Here is an 11,462-nt window from a genome sequence, read left to right on the forward strand (position 1 = left end):
AATCCTGCGGAGCCGCTGCCAGTCAGAGCTAACAATACTAAAAAAGGTAAAGGTAAAGGACCCCTGGACAGCTGAGTCCAGTCAAAGGCGACTATGGGGTGTGGCACTCATCTCACTTCAGGCCAAGGGAGCTGGCATTTGTCCACAGACAGCTTTCCGGGTCATGTGGCCAACATGACTAAACCTCCACTGGCACGTGGAGGACCGTAACAAGTGCCAGAGCGCACGGAAACACGGTTTACCTTCCCACCACAGCGGTACCTATTTATCTACTTGCACTGGTATGCTTTTGAACTGCTAGGTTGGCAGAAGCTGGGTGGGAGCTCACCACTGTCAAGCAGATTTGAACCGCCAACCTTCCAATCGGCAAGCCCAAGAGGCTCAGCGGTTTAGACCACAGAACCACCTGCGTTCCTTCGACAATACTGAGCTAGATGGACCAGTAGTCTGGCTCAGCATAAGGCAGCTTCCAATGTTCACTTCCCCTTATTATGCATAATTTTATACACCTCTACCATGTCATCCCTTACTTACCTTTTTCCTAATCTAAAACGCCGCGTACCTTTTCCTGGTAAGGGAGATGTTTCAGCCCCATAAGTACTATGGCTGGCCTTTCCCGCTCCATCTCCATAATATTGCTATAGGCTGGGTGGTTAGCCTGGATGTCATATTTGGGGTTGCATATCTTGTGGTTTTATATTTATAAGATGGGTTTCTGCAGAAACAGACTACAGTACTACACTGGTAAATCCAGTCTCTCTGGCTCTAGCCAAGATTGTGATAAATGGCACAGGACTTCAGCCCTGGAGGTCACGTCACTGGCAAGTAAAAGAGAAGATCTGGGGCCAGTCCTGTCTTGGACTGCCCTGGGAAGAGACAGCCCTGCCTGGACTTTCTCTCCATGCTTCATCAAAAGATATGAACTTCATCAAAAGATATGAACAAAGACACCACCCTCTCCAGTGACCTTCGTTCTAAGGAAGCTGAACCTTTAATATGAGCTGGCGTCCTTGAAATCTCTCACTGCTTGGAGATTAGGAGGCACCAAACAAAATTGCTTCTGAGATGCAACAACCAGAACTATACAGAGTATTCCAAGTGTGATATTCCAAGTTTTATATTTTGATCTCTTTACTAATGATTCCTGGCATGGCATTTGCCTTTTTCACATTGCCTGGCATAACTTTTTTCAAGCTAGCCACCATTACCCCAAGATCACTTTCCTGGTCAGTCACTGCTGACACACTCCATCAGTGATTATGTGAATTTATGGATTTCTACCCCACTCTCCATCACTTTACACTTGCATAAATCCTTTGGAGTTCTTTACAATCCCCATTTTTTTTACCAAATTGTTTGGTGTCACCAGCATCAAACCTGGCCTCACTGCTCAACCCTAAACCTCAGTTATTCATGAACTAGTTAAAAACCTCTGTGCTGCTTCCAGACTGTCACTATTTTGTAGGTGGTGTTCAATCATTTACCAGCAAATTTACACTGTGCAGTTCAGGTAAATTTGACTCTCTTGTGCAAGAACCACTGCATTCAGCTAACAACTGACACTTTTTCTGAAATAACACAATACTGTACACACTGTTTCATTGCGCTTTGCAAAAATGCACTGATATATCTTTGTCTAAACAGGACTTTTAAGCTGGAATCCTACAGACACCTAGGGGAAAGGTTCCACTGAAACTAACAATGCTGACTTCTCAACAAACACGCAAAGGATTGTTCAGTTTTGGTATACAGTACACAGTCCTTCCTGCAGAAGCACATAGCCTTGCTTACTTTTCCCTGTTGGAAGAGTTTGTGTTGTTTGGCTAGATCACCTGCAAACATTTATGCAAAACTTTTATAATACATAATACCAGGTGCAGGATAAGCGAGCATTAACAGTATTAACAATGAATATATTTGCATCAAACACAGCCAGAATGACTCTTATCTCATTAGAACCTGTGTAAATGCCACTCATGTGCTCTCTTTAATTCCATCTGCTGTTTATGCCATGTCTCCCCAGGCAACAAGAGGGAACGAAACAGCATATCCTTCACTTACTGCACTCCTGCAGAGAGTGACAGGAAGAAAAATAATGTTAAAAGTCAGATTTATTAATTTTTTTATAAAAAAAAACCTCCCCCAAAATGTTTTCATGTGATTCCCATTAGTTGTGGCTGTCACAACAATTAACATTACAACAATGATTCCCAAACTTTCTCAGTTTGCAGAGCACCTGGATAGCATAGTGCTCTCTGCAAAACACAAGGAATATTCTTTAATGTCATCTTTCATACTAGGAAAAATGTTAATAGTAGATAATATGATGTCATATTATATTATGGTCATATTATTATATATTAAGATATCATATGAAAAAATGAGATTTGGGGAAAAAAATCTAGCCATTAGCTATTTTTTCTGCTGACTGGGAAAAGCCAATCTTTGCCTGATTTTAGTGGTGAAACACCTCAGTGTTCTGTGGGAGCAGAATTTGGGAACCAGCGTGGGATAAAAGAACTTCTTACATCACAATATGGCAGTAAAACATCTCTGCCCTGCCCTCCTGCAGGATTGTGTCATCCACACGATGTTTCCCTCAAACAACACCAGTCTCCATGTTTTCCCCCTGTAAATTCAGGTTTACGCCTCTTCCCACGTCCCCTACTTCCTCTATGCTTATAATTATTTTCCAGCATCGTTCATATTTCCAGCACGGTCCTGAATGGAGTCTTATTTTATATTCTTTTGATTCCTCAGATTTGCACAAAACCAGAAAATTGTACAAGCAAAGTGCATTAAAAAAATTTCTGCACCAGTTATTGCAGCAATTAAAAAAAAATCATGTGTGCTAAAAATTTACAATTGCTAGCAACATAGTCATACTATTCTTTTGATCCCTTATATTTTCACAAAACCAGAAAAATGCACATTTTTTAAAACAGTTGCCTGACTATCTGTTTTTGCACACTTCCTGGGTGGGTTTAAAAAACCCCAAAAAAACTCAAAGTGTGCAAGCAGCTATCCATACACGTACCCTGCCAATAGTCATACAACATAACAATATCAACAAATTAGAAGGCAGAGCCAAACACAAAAGAGAAGTATGAGTTGCTCCTCATATAGGTTCAAATAGGTGCAGGTGAGGACTACTCTGGTCTAATTCTGTGGAGGGTAAATGAATTTTAATAGCTCAACAATGCTTTAATGTGGACAAGCCCACACACAATCTCAGGTGGTATGGAGTTCATTTGGTGGTAACAAATTCATTTGGTGGTATGGAGTTCTCCCAGGCCTTAATATCTTTTAAATATGTCATCCATGTCACCTGAGGCAGTAAGCAGAATAATTAATTTTATTCTAGTTTCTGCAGAAGGGCAATTTGGGCGTTTCTTAGCTTTTGCAGCTAGGCTGAGGTTTGCAGGACTGGTTGCTAAGGTTTTCATTTGTGTCTGGCTACATGGGATTTTATGGCCGGATTTTATTGTTATATTATTGCCAGGTTGGCTTTCATTGATTTATGGTTTTATGGAGTTGTTGTAGGGTTTGTTTTGATTTTATCTTTTAGAGAATACTTTCCATGAGGCAACATGTAAGTTGAATACATAAAATAAAATGATGAAGCTTTAGGCTGGAAGAAGTGCTGGGGCACAGTCTTCTCAAATCTGGGACCCTTCAGATGGTTTGGAATACAGCTCCACAAGGCCCAGCCAGCATGCTCAAAACATCTCGAGGGCCCCAAGTTGGAGAAGGCTGTGCTAAGATATCTGAAAGGGGGTGTTTGATTTGAGGTGTCTCAAGGCTTAAACTGAGATGGACTTTATTTTTATGCATTGGCTTGGGGCCAACATACATTAAATCATATTGTGCTAACATGAATCTTTCGACTGTGTTCTGATGGCAGGAATGAATGATTTGGTTGCGTTTGGTTCAAAATTTACTTTGGGCAGTAGTAGGTAAATGTCAGCCCCTTATCCATTCCGCTCATACCTTTGCCTTGGCAAAACATGCAATACAGCACACATGCCATCCGTTGGAATAATTGTTTTATGGAACACTGCTGGGAAGTCTTATATCACCCCCTGTGATGTGTGTGGGCAGTTAATATGCTTAGAATAAAGTGACAGGAACATTATGTGACATGCAGGAAGCAGCAACTGATGACAAAAGGAATGTTATGCCAGTATCATCATTTTACGGCCCTTCTCAATTTATTGAAATAGGGTGAATTTAGGGAATAGATTTACTTTAATATAAAGAAAAATAATTCAGTGTCCATCATTTGTTTAATAGTGCAGTCCCTATGCACAGGAGTGGAGTAAGTCCCATTGAACTCAATGGAGCTAACTTCCAAAAGACATGCAAAGGATTGCAGTGTCTGATGTGGGCGTGTAAAATGTAACGTGGAAAATTTAGTATGGAACATGGAAAATAAGATCAGGAGTTTTTAGCAAGCACATTGGCAACTGGATGCATTCAGAGATTACCTAAATTCAGTGCAATATATTCTCAAAGTTGGGAGAGTGCTAACATCTGATTCCACTGTGGGTGAGTAGCTCCTGTGTCTGAGAAACTGGTCAGCTGCCAACCCTGGAAGGAGCAGGTTTGCAGTTTGGGGGTGCTTTTGAATCCAGCTCTGTCACTGGAGGTTCAAGTCCTGTAGTGTCTTTGACCAACTGTGGCTGGTTCGACAGCTTACAGCCATTCCTGGACCAGGAAAACCTTGCCACAGTAGTTCATGTGTCGGTTACTGGATTACTGCAATGAGCTCTATGTGGGGCTTCCCTTGTACTTGATCCTGAAGCTGCAATTGGTACCGAATGCCGCAGCACAACTGCTGACAGGAGTGAGGCCTTGTCAGCGTATAACACCCGTGCTCAGAGATCTGCTGTTTGCCAATTTGCTACTGGGCCAGGTTCAAGGTGTTTCTATTAGTATATAAAGCTCTTAACAATTTGGGGCCAGTTTACCCATGAGATAACAATATGCACCCACAAAACTGCAGCGATCAGCAAAACCGGCACTCCTACAGGTGCCACATAACACCTGTTCTGTATTTATAAGAACTTGATCGTTCAATGCAGCTGTGACGCGGGATGCAGGACACCCGCTGGGACACAGGTGGCACAGTGGTCTAAACCACTGAGCCTCTTGGACTTGCCAACTGGAAGGTCAGCGGTTCGAATCCCCACGAGGGGGTGAGCTTCTGTTGGTCTGTCCCAGCACTTGCCAACATAGCAGTTGGCAAGTGCTGGGACAGACCAACAGAAGCACACCAGTGCAAGTAGATAAATAGGTACTGCTAGGGTGGGAAGGTAAACAGTGTTCCTGTGCGCTCTGGCTTCAGTCACAGTGTCCAGAAGCAGTTTAGTCATGCTGGCCACACGACCCAGAAAGCTGTCTGTGGACAAACGTCAGCTCCCTCAGCCTGAAAGCGAGATGAGTGCCACACCCCATAGTCGTCTTTGACTGGACTTAACCATCCAGGGGTCCTTTACCGTTACCCTAATGCAGCTGTGCCTACACTTTGGAACTCCCTGCCTATTGAGAGCAAACAGGCACCTCTTCATTGTACTCTTTTGGGCACCTGCTAAAACATTCTGGTTTAGACAAGCCTACCCAGATCCTACCCAGCGCGGGTGGCGCTGTGGGTTTCAACCACAGAGCCTAGGGCTTCCCGATCAGAAGGTTGGTGGTTCAAATCCCCGCAACGGGTTAGCTCCCTTTGCTCGGTCCCTGCTCTTGCCAACCTAGCAGTTTGAAAGCACGTCAAAGTGCAAGTAGATAAATACTGTAAGTAGATAAATACCTCCGGCGGGAAAGTAAACGGCATTTCTGTGTGCTGCTCTGGTTCGCCAGAAGCGGCTTTGTCATGCTGGCCACATGACCTGGAAGCTGTACGCCGGCTCCCTCGGCCAATAGAGCAAGATGAATACCGCAACCCCAGAGTCGGTCACAACTGGACCTAATGGTCAGAGGTCCCTTTACCTTTACCTTACCCAGGTCCTTAGAAAGTTGAGGTGATTTTTGTTGTGTATTGAGTCAAAGGATTTTATATCTGTATTATTATTGTCTGTATTTGCATTAGGATAAAGTAACTGCCTTTTGGTTCCAGAGGGTACAGTACAGCTACTATTGGTTCATTTAAGCTGCTGTATTTGGATCCTCTGTCTTATTGGTTTCCTCCAAAAGGCAGCACTGTGATTGCTTGATATTGTTCCCTCCAAAATGTATCCCTTCCTAGCTAGTCCCCTGTCCCTATAAATGTAGCTTTCCTCTCCTCAGTCTTCAGTCTTGTTCACTTTAATAAAGAGCTGTTACTAGAGAACTGTCTCCAGCATGTTTTGTCAAGAGAGCTGAAATCACAAACCCCACGTCACAACAACTGGCGACGAGGATGGGATCCGGAATGCTGAGGAGCGGTTAAACACAACCCTGCCTCAGAGTCCGGATTGCAGCTGAGAACAAGACTCACTGGCCAGCTGAGAAGACGACCCTGCCCGCTAGGACAATGGAGAGTCCAAGGGTATTGGAGCCCTTCCAGCCATCAGAGCCCCACACCTGGGAAGACTACGTCGAACGCTTCGAGTTCTTTGCAGTGGCTCAAGGGATCACCGATGCCAGCAAAAGAAGGGCCACATTCCTGAGCTACTGTGGGCCCGAGACCTTCAAGCTGGCCAAGGCATTACTTGCTCCAGCGAAGCTGAGTGAGACATCTCTCAAAGATATTCTTGCCTGCCTAACAAGCCACTTGGCGCCTACTGAGACCAAGATGGCCCGGCGGATGGAGTTCCATAAGAGGCAGCAGCATGCTGGGGAGTCTGTATCCACATTTCTGGCTGAACTCCGGAAGCTCGCTCAGCACTGCGGCTTCCAAAATCTGGAAGAGACTCTCCTGGATCGGTTTATTGGTGGTCTGAGCAGCAAGAAAGCCAGAAGACGCATCGTGGCTAAAGAAGAGGTTACCCTTGCTTCAGCCTTGAAAGAGGCCACCGCCACGGAGAATTATGAAAGAGAGGAGCTTGATGCCAGTCGCAAGGCCACTAAGCCACAGATAGAAGTTGCGCATGCCATGGACGAGCTAGAGGCTACTCCGAGCCAGAGCCCAGTCCGTGGGGTCGAGTCGGTGCGTCAGGCCTGCACAGTGCACAGAGATCGCCGAGGCAGTTGCCCAGGTTGTGGCGGAAACCATGAAAGGAAGAGTTGTCGTTTCAGGGATGCTATCTGCCGGACGTGCGGAAAGACGGGTCACATCGCCAGGGTCTGTAGATCGGCGGCGTCGGGAGCGACAGGAGCACCTAGACTGGAGCATCGCAGACCGCCCACAGCAACTCGTTTTCTAAAGGACTGCCACTACGTAACGGAGATCAACGGGAGGGCCGTGCAGTTTCCAGCGCAAGGCAAGGCACACGTCAAGGTGAAGATTGAGGGTCAGCAGTGCGACATGGAGGTGGACTCCGGATCCGCATTCACCATCGTGTCGGACCAGACCGCGAAGACATTCTTCCCCAGGGGTAAGTTGCCCCCTCTGGAGCCCTTTCCGGCAACCTTGCAGTCGTACTCAGCAGGCCGCATCCATGTTATGGGAATGTGTGCCGTGAGAGTACAGTTCCGGGACAAACAGGCTGTACTCAAACTGGTGATTGCGAAGGGCAGTCGCCCCAGTCTCCTGGGCACTGACTGGTTCCCTGCCCTGGGACTGAGTATCTCAGGGCTTAATTCAATCCAAACCTGCCCTGAGATGAGTGAGGTATTATGCAAGGAATTTGCTGGTCTCTTTAATGGAAAACTGGGTTGTTATAAAGGGCCCCCAGTTGACTTCGAGTTGGACCCCGGGGTGGCTCCAATCCGACTCAAACCAAGGCGAGTGCCATTTGCACTGCAACCCAAGATCGAGGCAGAGCTGGATAAATTGGTCAAGCAGGGAGTTCTCTCACCCGTGGACTCTGCTAAGTGGGAGACTCCAATCGTCACACCCCTTAAAGCAAATGGGGAAGTCAGGATATGTGCAGATTACAAATGTACTATCAATAAGGCACTCAGGGGAAACTCATACCCCATTCCAGTCGTATCACATCTGTTGGCTAAACTGGCTGGGGGCAAGGTGTTCGCCAAAATTGACCTGGCACAAGCTTACCAACAGCTGCCAGTAACCCCACAATCAGCAGAAGCACAGACTATTGTCACACATAAAGGGGCGTTCAGAGTTAACAGATTACAGTTCGGAGTTTGTGTGGCCCCAGGGATTTTTCAAGGGCTCATGGAACGCCTGTTAAGAGGTCTGCCGGGGGTCTTGCCATTTTTTGATGATGTTTTGATTGCTGGAAAAGACCCACAGGAACTGGTTGCGCGTGTCCGTGCAGTGTTGCTCAAGTTCAAGGAGGTGGGGTTGCAACTGAAAAAAGAAAAATGCAGTTTTGGGGTGCCAACTGTGGATTTCTTGGGGTTTAAAATTGATGCATCAGGCATCCACCCCACAGATGCTAAGATTAAGGCCATCATCGAGGCACCACGACCACAGAACAAGACTGAGTTGCAGTCATTCCTGGGACTTATTAACTTTTATCATTCGTTCTTACCCCAGAAAGCTTCGGTAGCTGAACCATTACATAGACTATTGCAGAAAAAGAATGTGTGGCGATGGGGGCGGGAGCAGCAGAAGGCTTTTGACTCCTTGCGAGGAATGCTGAGTAGCAGGAGCGTCCTTGCTCATTATGATGAGTCAAAGCCGCTGGTCCTGGCATGTGATGCCTCTCAATACGGTCTGGGGGCTGTGCTGAGTCATAGGGAACCGGATGGGTCGGAAAAGCCCATCTCTTTCTATTCCCGTACGTTGTCGCCCACAGAGCGCAACTATGCTCAAATTGATAAAGAGGCACTGGCTATTGTGTCCGGAATCAAAAGGTTCTATGATTATTTGTACGGTCGCCATTTCTCCATTGAAACGGACCACAAACCACTGTTAGGGTTGTTCAACCCAAACAAACAAACGCCACAAATTCTCTCCCCCAGAATGTTGCGTTGGTCAATATTCCTGAATGGGTTCCAGTACACATTGACCCATGTGCCGGGGAAACAGTTGTGCCATGCTGATGCGCTGAGTCGATTGCCCCTTCCTGGCGGGAGCAATGAGGATCCTGCTCCGGCGGAGCACATTATGATGCTAGAAACACTTCCGGGGGCTCCTGTAACAGCTACGGATATAGCTGAGAAAACTAGGAAAGATGCTGTTCTCTCCCGTGTGCTCACTTGGGTGGGGAGGGGGTGGCCAGGTGGTCCGCATGAAGAAAAATTCAGGCCTTATGCGACAAGGCAGCACGAATTGTCCATGCATAAGGGTTGTCTCCTATGGGGAGATAGGGTGATAATCCCAGCACCACTGAGAAACAGGGTTCTTGAGACGCTTCACATGGGACACCCGGGAATGGTCAGGATGAAGTCGCTAGCCCGATGTTATGTGTGGTGGCCTGGAATGGACCAGAACATAGAACAATGGGTACGAACATGCAAGGCATGCCAAGAGGTGCGGCCAGAAGTGGCCAGAGCACCAATCCACTGGTGGGAGCAGTCCAGGACTCCCTGGAGCCGGCTGCACATAGATTTTGCTGGGCCATTCCAAGGGAAGGTCTTTTTGGTTATCGTTGATGCATATTCCAAATGGTTAGAAGTGGCGATGGTCCCTAGCATGGCATCAGCTGCCGTAATCAAGGTGTTGAGGTAGCTGTTTGCTACCCACGGGTTACCTGAGACCATTGTATCAGATAATGGGGCAGCTTTTGTATCCCAAGAATTCAGGGCATTCTTGGCTGATAACTTTATAAGAGGGGTCACATCCGCGCCCTTTCACCCATCCTCCAATGGGCAGGCTGAGCGCATGGTAAGAACAGCCAAAGAATCCATTGCGCGCTTAATGGAGGGTAACTGGTCGGCTCGCATTGCGCGAATGTTATTTTTGCAGCATGCGACGCCGTGTACTGCGACGGGCAAGTCGCCAGCCGAGCTGCTCTTAGGTAGAAGACTGGTAACGGTGCTGGATTATGTCCACCCAGATAAAATGCCAAACCGTAATTCAAGAGCAACCCCCCAGGCTGAGACTGACACAACAAGGTATCTCGCCCCTGAAGATCTGGTCTGGGTGAGGAACTATTCACGAGGTCCGCGGTGGGTGGCCGGTGTGATCACCCGGGCAAGTGGACCTGTGTCCTATTATGTGACCTTGGAAAATGGGCAAGTTTGGAAGAGACATATAGATCAGCTGAGGCGCCGGGCGCTCAGCAGGGAGGAGTCAGATAATTCATCCCTGGCTAATGACGCACAGCTGCAAGACCAGAGTGAAAATGGTCCAGAGGTACAGTCACCAGGGGCTTCAGCAAATGAACCAGGGTCTGCTAGTCCTCATGATGACGAGGTACAGGTCGGGGACCCTGAGATGTCTGGGACTCCATCTGTTCCTGATGAAACCCCTATAGCAGCCCCTCCACCACAGGTAACACCCAATCCAGAACCTGCAACACCTGTTGTCAGGAGATCAGGTAGAAGTTGTAGGACCCCACAGTACCTGAGGGATTACGTCTGCTGTGCTCACTAGGGGGGGAGGGGTGTTGTGTATTGAGTCAAAGGATTTTATATCTGTATTATTATTGTCTGTATTTGCATTAGGATAAAGTAACTGCCTTTTGGTTCCAGAGGGTACAGCTACTATTGGTTCATTTAAGCTGCTGTATTTGGATCCTCTGTCTTATTGGTTTCCTCCAAAAGGCAGCACTGTGATTGCTTGATATTGTTCCCTCCAAAATGTATCCCTTCCTAGCTAGTCCCCTGTTCCTATAAATGTAGCTTTCCTCTCCTCAGTCTTCAGTCTTGTTCACTTTAATAAAGAGCTGTTACTAGAGAACTGTCTCCAGCATGTTTTGTCAAGAGAGCTGAAATCACAAACCCCACGTCACAACAACTTTAATCTGCTTTTGTATTTTTACTTCTGCATATTTTAAAGTATAGTTGTAAATTTATCTCGATGGTATTGTTTTATCTTTTTGTAAACCGCTTTGAGGTGTGTTTTTTTTAAAAAAAAACACAGTCAAACGGCGCATAATTTTTATGAAATCAATAGAAATGTGAAGCCAATCATTTAGCAGCGCAATCCTATGTTATGCAGGTCTACTCAGAGGTAAGCCCATATTGAGTTCAGCGCTCGCAGGTGGGGTAGCCTATGGCTGCCATTCTAGATACATTTACCTGTGGAATAAGCCCCGTGGGACACAGCACGACAGGACTTAACCTTTGCGGAGTCATGCACAAGAACACACTGCAGCTTTTCACGAGGTGGAGGCGGTGGTAGGACCCTGGCCCTTTAAGTACGGAAAGCAGCGAAGGCCGGGACTTAGCCTGGCGCTGATTAACAGGAGGGGGCGGAGCTGCCCAGCGGAGCGTCCGATTGGTCGGAGCGAGGAGAAGGCCCGGGA

The 11,462-nt window shown here is 46.8% G+C and overlaps 1 long non-coding RNA gene across 1 annotated transcript in view; it reads right to left on the minus strand.

The window, feature by feature from the left end:
• LOC148684877 (uncharacterized) overlaps window positions 1-11,354 on the minus strand; it is a 25,555-nt gene extending 14,201 nt beyond the window's left edge. Inside the window, exon 1 of the long non-coding RNA XR_015951547.1 lies at window positions 11,236-11,354. This is a non-coding gene — a long non-coding RNA (uncharacterized LOC148684877). The remainder of the gene's footprint in view (window positions 1-11,235) is intronic.
• Between the last annotated feature and the right edge of the window lie 108 nt (window positions 11,355-11,462).

Source organism: Zootoca vivipara, chromosome 8 (assembly GCF_965207765.1).
Source record: "Zootoca vivipara chromosome 8, rZooViv2.hap1.1, whole genome shotgun sequence".
Taxonomy (NCBI): Eukaryota; Metazoa; Chordata; class Lepidosauria; order Squamata; family Lacertidae; genus Zootoca; species Zootoca vivipara.